This window comes from Erinaceus europaeus, chromosome X (assembly GCF_950295315.1).
Source record: "Erinaceus europaeus chromosome X, mEriEur2.1, whole genome shotgun sequence".
NCBI classification, from domain to species: Eukaryota; Metazoa; Chordata; class Mammalia; order Eulipotyphla; family Erinaceidae; genus Erinaceus; species Erinaceus europaeus.
Genome location: NC_080185.1, coordinates 99504186 through 99515802, shown reverse-complemented (window position 1 = coordinate 99515802; position 11617 = coordinate 99504186).

Genomic DNA, 11617 nt, shown 5'->3' with positions numbered 1-11617 from the left:
GCTGTCAGTTACTGGCTAGCTTACTGCTGTACCACACAGGTGGGAAATTCTACACCCGGACGCGGAGGCTGTCTGCTTTCCCAAGTGTCATTGCGCGACAACCAAGATGGCGCTTGCAACAGATAAGTCGCAGTGTCCTGGACCTGGGAACTTTCTCCCTCTCAGCCTGCAGGTTATTAGACAACAAAATTTCCCTGCTGCAATTTTAAGAGGTTTGATTATGTTTTGTTATATTTTGTAGTTGTACACACACACACACACACACACACACACACACACACACACACACACACACACACACACACACACACACACACACACACACACACACACACACACACACACACACACACACACACACACACACACACACACACACACACACACCGAGAGTTTATTTATTGAGGAGACAGGGTGGGGAGTCAGGCGGTAGCGCAGTGAGTTAAGCACGAAGCACAAGGACTTGCGTAAGGATCCCATTTCGAGTACTCGGTTCCCCACCTGCAGTGGGGTCGCTTCACAGGCGGTGAAGCAGGTCTGCAGGTGTCTATCTTTCTCTCCCCATCTCTATCTTCCCTGTCTCAACCTCTCTCTGTCCTATCTAAAAAGAAAGAAAAAGAATGAAAGAAAGGAAGGAAGAAAGAAAAAAGAGTGAGAGAATGTAAACGTCACTCTGGCATATGTGGTACCAGGGATCATACTTGGAACCATATTGTGCAAGTCCCGTTCTCTACCACTGAGCTACCTCCCCAGCGGCTCCAAAGATCTTGTGCCATCCAAGTATTCTGGTATTTTCATTTAGAAGCATTGGTGAAAGCATATCATGAAGGGCCATCTAGAATGCCTCACCTGAGAAGGCATTTGTTTTGCCACGTGCGAACCAATTTTGAGTCCCTGACTACCACCCCACTGAGGGAAGCATCAGTGCCATGGCATGTCTTTCTAAAAACTTCAGCATGGAGCAGTGAAGCCTGGAGATCACACACACACACACACACACACACACACACACACCCCAAAAAAAAACATGCTAATTTTACCTTTATTGATTTTTAAAGTTTTAGCCTTAATGAGGTATAATTTACAAATAAAGGCTGGAGAGATAGCATAATTGTTATGCAAACAGACTTGCGCCCAAGGTGCCGAAGGTTCCAGGTTTAGTCTCCAGCACCACTGTAAACCAGAGCTGAGCATTGCTCTGATAAAAAAAAAAAAATCAAACAAAAGACAGTCATATCTTCTAGACTTGATGGACTGATTTCAGTCAGAGAAGCATTTCACCTGTGGGTGTGGACAAAGTAGACTGGGCTGTTGGGGAGGGGCATGTGGTCACAGTGGGTCTTGGGAGGCATCATGTTTCTTTGGCCTAGGCCACTGGGGTACTCACATGGACAACTGTGGGAACTGTGGGGTCCCTGGTGAGCACTGTAGTAGCTACAAATCTAATTGCTGGGGAAGGCAGCGGTAGTGACAGAAACTGGTGATGTGCCCACAGTTGGGGGCAAACTGAGGGTGATTATGTAGAAGCTGGGGCCCTTGTAGGCACATTGGTAGTGGTAGGGATTGGGCCAGTGCTAGGGCCACTGGCAGCTGCAAAGGCTTTGGCTGTGGGCATATTGTCCTGTGGTTGCACACTTCCCTCACCTTCCTTGCATGTGCATGGCAGTGGATGCCAACGATCATGCGGCAGTAGCCACTGACACAAGACAGGACTTGGTGGCATGTCTGGCATGAGCTCACAGGTGGTTGCCCCCTCTTTCACCCCCTTCCCCCACTCCTATGCATGCACACTGAGGCTTCAGAATTGTGGCGTGTAAATGCACAGCTGCAAGGGCCATCTCTGAGTACACACACGGCAGTAGGGTTCAAGGAGGGCTGGCCGTGCTAGGCTGATATCCTACAATTGCACCTAAGCTAGCTGCCAGCATGCTCCCTAGCTCCAGTGTGAGTGGGGAGGGGCTCCAAAGGCTGATGTGTTCGACTTACTCAGCAGCTAAGACCTTGGGTGGCTGCCAGTTAGGGTCTCTGGCTCCAACCCAGAGTGGGAGAGGGACTCTTGTAGCTGGTGTCAGCAGAAGCAATGCTTAGGGAATGTGAGCTGACAAAATCCCCAGGAGCTCCAGGGCAACTATACATTGGCTTCATAGGTGGCAAAATCTGCTGAATTTATTGGCAGAGCCGAGTTCTGTGAATAAGGATTGCTTTGTGCCTGCTAATAATCGCTTTGTGCGTCCAGCTGCTTTTATTTCTAGATCGCCAAGTCTCAGTTTTGCCTGGGGGCTGCCTGGGTGGGGTGAAACAGAAGAGTAAATTTTTGAGCCTTATCCAAATTGCTGTAGCAGCTTCTCTCACCCTATTCTTCCCTTCCTGGATTGAGAGGTTCTTTCTAGCTAGGAAGTTCCTTCTTGGTGGGGACTACTCTGGTTTAGGAAATAGGATATTGTAGGCAAAATGAGTTTGTCTTCTTTTATTCTTGTACAAATTATTTTTTTAAGTTTTATCACTGTTGCATGGTGTTGCTAAAACTTCTTGAGTGGACTCCCAAGATCTCCCACAGCTGTGTTAGTTCGGTTCATGGATGCTTGTCCAATCATTAATCTTTTGTGGGACACAGGAAAGCTGGTTCTCCTACTTCACCAGTGATCCCACATAACCCAATTATAACTTTTAAATTAAGATAAAATAGGACCTATTGGGAAATGGAACTATCTTGCTTAGTGGAAAAAAAAACTGTAGAGTGACTCAGTAATGCTTATTAGATCTACTCTTTATTATTTATGTTATTTTTGAACTATATCTGACAGGGAGTGGATAGTTATTTTCTATATTGTATGTGTTACAAAATAAAATTGCATGAGGAAGAACTAAGTTATAACAAGATACGATTTCTCAACTGTAAATGCTGTTGGGTAAAAACCAAATTGCTGACACAGGCTAGTAAATCTGATCCCCAGAGATTTCTAATTTTTTTGAGTGACAAAGTGGCCTTATTCTTATAAAACTGTAATATTTTTTTAAAATTTTATTTATAAAAAGGAAACACTGGCAAAAACTATAGGATAAGAGGGGTTCAACTCCACACAATTCTCACCACCAGAACTCCGTATTATCTCGTGGTGGTTGTTGGAGAATGAGGTAGGCTCAGCAAATGGATGTTCCATTAGTAGTAATTATTGTTAGCAGATTAGCAGTTTTCAGAAAATTGGGATACTTTAAAGTATATAAAGAAACATTCCTGATTTACACTGTATATGGACAAAAGGAAGTACGAAGAAAGATTTGCTTGAATAGTGGCCATTGCAACTTTGTTTTCTCAATCTTACTAATAATGACTTGCAGACTGTGTCTGTCTGACTTTTGGAAACAGCCAAAAGTATGATATGCATCATTTAGAGAAGACTGCTTCAAACACAGCAAACCTGGTTTGCATTCTTAAAAATTAGGCTCATATCTTTATACATTTTTTTAAAAATCACATTGAAATGCTAAGTAACCACTAAATTTACCATTACATTAAGTCATTCGATTGCTAAACATTGCTTCCTCATCTCAGTCAGGCAATTCCCAGTTCAGCAACAACAAAAATCACTAACCCACCTACTCAGATGGAAAAAACGTAAGCAGTCAGGTCAGGTGGCGGGGAAATTCACAGCCTAAGGAATGAATCATTTTTGCCTCTGCTAGAACATTTCAGAGCTCTTTACTGGATTGATAGAAGGGGGAGGGAGGAGAGGTGCTATCTAAACATCTGGAATAGTTAATGCTCCTGTATTGGCCACAAATCACCAGGGCACACTACTGACACGGCAGTTATTCCAGATCTAGTTATTGAAGGTCTGCAGAGCTCTCTGATCATCCCATTTCCAACTGGGAGCTCCACATGACCCACTGCAAAAGTGTTAAATGCAGACATTTATTTTGTCAACTGCCAACTGCATTTGTAAACTGGGGTTTCATCTTGTGAACACAAATGTGCTGTAACTTTACTGAGCTCAAAGGCAACAGTGAACTTGACCAGATCCAACTCACAATGGAAGGAGGTTGGAGAGCACCCTTTAATTAACAATATGAGTTTTGTGGGGGCTGGATGGTATCGCAGTGTGTTAAGCGCACATAGCGCAAAGTACAAGGACCAGCTCAAGGATCAGTGTAGGGATCCTGGTTCGAGCCCCCAGGGAGGTCGCTTCGAAAGCGGTGAAGCAGGTCTGCAGGAGTCTATCTTTCTCTCCCCCTCTCTGTCTTCCCCTCTTCTCTCCATTTCTCTTTGTATCCAACAACAATAACAGCTATAACAACAATAATAATAGCAACCACAACAAGGGCAACAAAATGGGGAAAATGGCCTCCAGGAGCAGTGGATTCGTAGTGCTGGCACCTGCTGGAGGCAAAAAAAATAAAATAAAAAGAATATTACTTTGTGACCAACAAAATCACTCACTTGGATAGTGTGCTGCTTTGCCATGTGTGTGACCCACATTTTAACCCATTCTAACCCAGCCCCCAGGGCACTGAAGGAAGTTTTAGTGCTGTGGTCTTTTCCATTTCGCTCTGTGGCTCCATCTCTGCCTTCACTGTCTCTACAAAAAAAAAAGAGAGAGAGAGAGAGTCAGGAGGTAGCACAGCGGGTTACACACACGGCACAAAGCGCAAGGACCTGCGTAAGGATCTGTAAGGATGCAAGCCCCCAGCTCCCCACCTGCAGGGGAGTCGCTTCACAAGCGATGAAGCAGGTCTGCAGGTGTCTGTCTTTCTCTCCCCCTCTCTGTCTTCCCCTCTTCTCTCCATTTCTCTCTGTCCTATCCAACAACGACATCAATAACAACAATATTAACTACAACAACAATAAAAAAACAACAGAAACAAAAGGGAAAACAAATAAATATATAAAAAATTTTAAAAAGAAAAGTAAGAATTTTGCCTTTTTTTTTTCCTTTGTAAAAAACATGCAGTAAACTGCACACAAGAACTGGGGTTGATAGCATAATGGTTATGCAGAGACTCTCATGTCTGAGGCTCTGAAGTCCCAGGTTCATTCCCCTGCACCACCATGAACCAGAGATGAGCAGAGCTCTAGTAAAATTAATTAATTAATTAATTTAAAAAATAAACTTTACATTCAATTTGGCATCTGTAAAAGTATATTTTGAGGGCTAGTGAAATAGCTCTTCTGGCCAGGAGTAGATGGTTTTCCATTGTGTTTTTTTATTTTTACCTCCTATGGGTCTCTGCTCCCCAAGTATTATTTTGTGGTAACCATGTGTGCTGTATTCAATTGACTATTTTTAAAATTCTCTTCTGAACTGCTCTCATCTCACTGACTTTTGCCTGAAACACTTCTACCCATTTTCACTCCCCCTTCATATTTCATTGTTGTTTCGTACTACTTTGGTCTCTGTTTATGGGTCTAATTTTATTGTTGATAAGCTTGTTCATGATTAAGTATTCCTAGGTGCTTCTTTTCTTTTTTAAAAAGTATTTATTTATTTATTCCCTTTTGTTGCCCTTGTTTTATTGTTGTAATTATTGTTATTGTTGTTGATGTCATTGTTGTTAGATAGGACAGAAAGAAATGGAGAGAGGAGGGGAAGACAGAGAGGGGGAGAGAAAGACAGACACCTGCAGACCTGCTTCACCGCCTGTGAAGCGACTCCCCTGTAGGTGGGGAGCCGGGGGCTTGAACCGGGATCCTCACACCGGTCCTTGAGCTTAGCGCCACCTGCGCTTAACCCGCTGCGCTACAGTTAATTTTTAAAAATTATTTACTAGTTTTTATCAGAGAGACTAGAACATTGCACAGCTCTGGCATATCTTGGTGCTGAGGATGGGAATTGGGTGTTGAGGCCTTCAAACTCTGTGCTCTAATGCCCTGAGCTATTTCCCCAGCCCCACAATACAAGTTTGAACTGAATATATGCCTACTTAAAAGAAAAACTTCACTTCCCAGTCACCCTTGCAATCAGATGTGGTCATGGGATAAACTTCTGCCCAATAGTATGTGAAAGGTTGTGATGAGTGCAACTTCCAGGTGATGATGCCCTTAAAGGGAAGGCACATATCTTTCCCTCTCCTCCTCCCCACTAGCTGGAATTTGGAGGTGCAGAGAGCCAACTGGGAACAGAAGACCATAGCAGCACAAAACAGAAGCATGCTATTCCTAGCACTGAGAATGCCAGACCAACTTAGAGTTTTATAAGAGAGATTTTATTTGTTATCCACAGTCAAACATATATATTACTATATACCCTAATCTGATTATAGAAACCTGGAAAAAAAAAGTATTGCCCAGTTTTGTGTAAGAATGACAGTAGGTGGCTCACCTAGTGGAGTGCACGTTACTGTGTGAAAGGACGAGGGTTCAAGGTCAAGGCCACCACATGGCAACACCTGCAGGGGGAAAGCTTCACAAGCTGTGGGGCAGTGTTGCAGTGTTTCTCCCCCCCTTCTCTGTCTCTCATCCTCAGAAAAGAAAACAAAAAATGGCAGTTTCTTCAGCTGCAACAAATATTGAATGTAATAGAAAAAGGATTAATAAGTATATCACATTAGCAGTCATCCAGATTGACAAGGTGCCTAATCCCCACAGTCAGAGGAATGAAGGGGCAATTGACTTTTGAGGAAATTCATATGATGAAGAAAGACCACTTGGAAAATGTTCGTGCTATATGGACATCAAAGAAGTAAAATTTGGTGCACCTGGTTGAGTGCATGTTACAGCTCGCAAGGACCCGGGTTCAAGCTCCCGGTCTTCAGCGGCAGAGGGAAAGCTTCACAAGTGGTGAAGCAGGGCTGTAGGTCTCTCTCTCTCTCTCTCTCTCTCCCCCCCCCTCTCTCCCTCCCTCTCTATCCAATAAATAAAAATAAAAAAATTTTGATTAAGGGATAAGAGACATCTCCCTTTGACTTGGTAGAAATTATTTGGACTTAACTTCAGTTTATGTTTGAAGAATCTTGTGTTTACAAACTGTCTTCTGAGAGTGTGGACATTTCCAAAGAAAGACCAGTGTTGTGGTGAACATGTTACCAGTAGCTGGCAAGAGCTCTTAGTGACAGGTTCTATGGCAGGACTCCATTCCAGGAGTCAATCCAGACTGAGGAGCCCGGTTCTGTCAGGGTCCTGGAGGGAGTCTGACTCTAACCCCAAAGAATAGCTGCACAAGGTCATCATGTTGCAGATAGCATTTTTGTTACTATACAATGAGATCTCTAAGTAAGTGGTAGTTTGCATATTCATGCCAACCTGGCCAGAGTATTCTGTCCAAAAATGCAAGTGACACAGGAATGCTAGTTACTCAAAAATTCACTCAGCGAGTGTACAATCAGAGCAAACGTGCAATGCATTAGGTTAGGTCTTACCCTCCATAGCTGGGAGTAGATGCTCATATCGTGCTGACAGGACTTTTTTTTTTTTTTTCCCTCCAGGGTTATTGCTGGGCTCGGTGCCTGCACCATGAATCCACCGCTCCTGGAGGCCATTTTTTCCCCCTTTTGTTGCCCTTGTTGTAGCTTCCTTGTGATTATTATTATTGCCCTTGTTGACGCAATTCGTTGTTGGATAGGACAGAGAGAAATGGAGAGAGGAGGGGAAGACAGAGAAGGGGAGAGAAAGATAGACACCTGCAGACCTGCTTCACCACTTGTGAAGCGACTCCCCTGCAGGTGGGGAGCCGGGGCCTCGAACCGGGATCCTTACGCTGGTCCTTGCACTTTACGCCATGTGCGCTTAACCCACTGCGCTACCGTCCAACTCCCCGGTGCTTCTTTTCTTATAGAATTTCTTTCAATAATTTTTGCAGGGTGGGTCTGGTTATGACAAACTCTTCCAGTCTTTGTAAGTCTGAAGTTTTTATTACTCCCTCATATTTGAATGATAATCTTCCCAGGTAAAGTATTTGTGTCTAGCCAATTCTTATCTTTAAAAAAAAAATGTTATTGCCACCGGGGTTATCACTGGGGCTTGGTACCAGCACTAGTAATCTATTGCTTCTGGCAGCCATTTTTTTCCTTTTCTTTCTATTTTATTGGATAGGGCAGAGAGAAATTGAGAAGGGAGGGAAGATAAAGAGGGAGAAAAAGATAAACACCTGCAGACCTGCTTCACCACTTGTGAAGCATCCCCCCTGCAGCTAGGGGAGTGGGGACTCAAGCCCAGGTTCTTGTACTTGGTAATATGTGTGCTTAACTGGGTGTGCCACCACCTGGCCACCCTTCTTATCTTTTTAACACTTTGAATATGTCATTCCACCCTCTCCTGTACTCCAGGATTTCTGTTGAAAAGTCAGATTGGGAGGGGGGGGTCTGAATGTGTTGTATTTATAAGTCACCTTTTTCTTTGCCCTGGCAATCTAAAATATTTTTGCTTTGTCCTTGACTTTTTTTTAAAATTTATTTACCAGAAGTGTGCACTGCTCAGCTCTGGCTTATGGTGGTGCAGGGGATTGAACCTTGGATTTTGGAGCCTCGGACATGAGATTTTCTTCACATAACCATTATGCTATCTACCCACATCTTGTCCTTGACTTTTGATAGTTTTTCTGTGATGTGTCTTGGTTTCATATTGGGTTTCAGGATTTGGATGTTTACTTTCTGAATGTCTGTGTACTACCTGTTCCCTAGATTTGGAAATTTTTCTGCTATTATTTTCTTAAATATGGTCACTCCTCCATTCTCTCTTCTCTTTTTATGATTCCTGTCACACTGACTTTTCCTTTCAAATGAAATCCGCTATTTCTCTCTGAGTTGGTTCATTTCCCCTAAGCCATTCTTCTGTTTTTAATATTGTGATCATTTTATCCTATAATCCTGAAATTCCCTCCTATGCATGAATGAGTCTATTTCCAAGGCTTTCCATTCAAAGTGTCCTTCATGCTCAGTAAGTCTCCATTCAACAAATGTAATATATAAAATGTGAAATTGTGTTGTCAACCAAAAATTTCATGCAAAATGGTGAAAATTTTTGTCTATGTTTAAAGGATAAGTCTTCAATTATCTCAAAAGTACAGACATTGAGAATGACTCACTCTGTGATGTTCCCAGGTGACTTGAGTCTTGTGTTATTACTATCTCTAGTTTTTTAATAATTAATGTGTAATTCCAGTGCAGTAATACCCATGTTTCTAGAGGAAAGGAAGAGAAATTCTGTAGGTTGTGCTTAAAGAAGTAAAATTTGGGAGTTTGGCGGTAGCGCAGCGGGTTTAGTGCACATGGTACAAAGCGCAAGGACCAGCATAAGGATCCTGGTTCAAGCCCCCAGCTCCCCATCTGCAGGGGAGTCACTTCACAAGTGGTGAAGCAGGTCTGCGGGTGTCTCTCTTTCTCTCCCCCTCTGTCTTCCCCTCCTCTTTCCATTTCTCTCTGTCCTATCTAACAATGATGACAGTAATAACAACAACAATAACAACAAAAAAACAACAAGGGCAACACAAAGGGAAAAATAAATATTTAAAAAGAAGTAAAATTTATTCACAAATTGAATAAAAATAAAGAACTTGATTACTTCACATGGGGGAAGGGAGATCAAAATTATGTGATGTGATATTTATGACATCAAAAGAATAAAAATGGCTCAGGGAGGTGGCCTAGTGAGTAGAGCACATGCTTTACAATCTCGAGGCCCTGGATTTAATCCCAAGGTCTCTTGCTTGAGCCTTAGCCCTACATATGTCAGTGATGAGCAATACTTTGGTCTCTCATAAAAATAAATGAATGGCAGGAAAGATAGCTTGTGTGTTAGAGCACAGGATTCATATACCTGAAACCGCAAGAAGTCCCAGGTTCAATCCCCAGCAGCACCACAAGCCAGACCTGAGTGCTGTACTTGCCTGTCTGTCTCCCTCTCCCTTCCTCACTCCCTCCCTCCTTTCTTGCCTCTAATATAATAAATATTTTAAACTAATCTTTAAAAGTAAAAGAATAGTTTCAGTTTTCTCTTTTTCACTTTTTAAAAATTTAATAATGATCAACAAATCCATTGAATAAGAGAGATACAATTCCACACAATTCCTGCCACCAGAGTTCTGCATCCCATCCCCTCTGTTGGAAGCTTCCCTATTCTTTATCCCTCTGGGAGTATGAATCTAGAATAAATATGGGGTTCAGAAGTTGGGAGGTCTGGCTTCTGTAATTGCTTCTCTGCTGGACATGGGCATTTGATCCATACCCCCAGCCTGTTTCTATCTTTCCTTAGTGGGGCAGGGCTCTAAAGAGGTGAAGTTCCAGGACATGTTGGTGAGGTCATCTGCCCAGAGAAGTTAGCTCAGCATGGTAGCATGTGCAACTTGGTGGTTGAAAAGCAGTAAGATATAAGCAGAATAAATTGTTTAATAATCAGGAACCTAAAGGTAAGAATATAGCAGATGAGATTTGGGGTCTCCGTTTTAGAAAAATCTAGGAAGTCTGTTTTAGGTATATTACAAGGGGCCCATGACTTTACTAATTTTTGCCTGAGCCTGACAGCTAACATGCAGGTGGGATAAAGGTATTATCTGGGGAGATGGTGTCAGAGTTGGGAATAGGACTAGAAAGCTGGATCGGGGAAGAGAGTAGCTCTAAAATATGGGGAAATTATATAAATATCATTAATTATAAACCCCATCGATCTGATCTGGGGCCCATATTCAGCACAGGAGCCTGTGTAACCTCTGCATCCCTGTAGGCCTGAGCTCACAGTCCATGGACATAGCTAGAAACATTCTAGGCTGCACTCATTTCAGGACCCATCTTCCTTGTGTGGCAGAGTATGTTGACCCAGCCTCCCATTGGAGAGTGGGGATGCATTGGATCGACCTTCTCGTGGTGCATCCCGTGAGTACCCATTAATTGGGGAAACTGACGATCCTTCCTAGCCGACTGAATCCACATGGATCCCAGTCACTTTCAAAGCCAGCAACAAGCAGCTCCTGACAGCTTTCAACCTGACGCTGTTGACTGGCTACGGAAGAAGGGCAAACGCTAGAAGAAGAAGAATTGGAGAGTGGGGCAGTCCCTACCATTGTTGTTCCACATTGAGGGCAAGGTCCTGTAGAGGCCCACAAAAGGGCTTATGATGTTGTTCCTGATGGAGATGACCAGTGATGATAAAGAGAGGGATCTGTTAGAGGTCTAGGCCCATCATATCTATGTGGGAATCCAAGAATTCCCTGACTAAGGCCCGGATGATGGGGTGGCCTGGTAGTGACCAAGAGAGCCATCATTAAAGTGTGCCAGTCTCTTGCCCTTATCCAGCTTTTGTAGTCCTTACTTTATCTGACAAGGCTAGGCTTAGAGTAATTGAGGGAAGTGAAATAGGAAGTAGGTAAGGAGGGTATCTAGGTCTAAATAGAAAGTATTTGATTAAGTACGTTAAGTTTCAGTTTTCTAAACATAATTTCTTAAATCTTCTGCACACGTGTTTCTTTCTTCATAGTATTTAAACACATAGTTATTTTCGGAAATGAGGAGGTTCTGAACTGCTGAATAAAAGTCAGCTTCTGGTGGTAGTGATTGCTTTGAGACAGCAACAAACTAAAAGACCTCCAAGTAAAGATTAAAGCAGTGAAAGGAATATAAAACGTACTTAACATTTAGAAATACAGAGTCCCGGGGAAGAGCGGTGGTGCACCTCATTCAGCACACATATCAC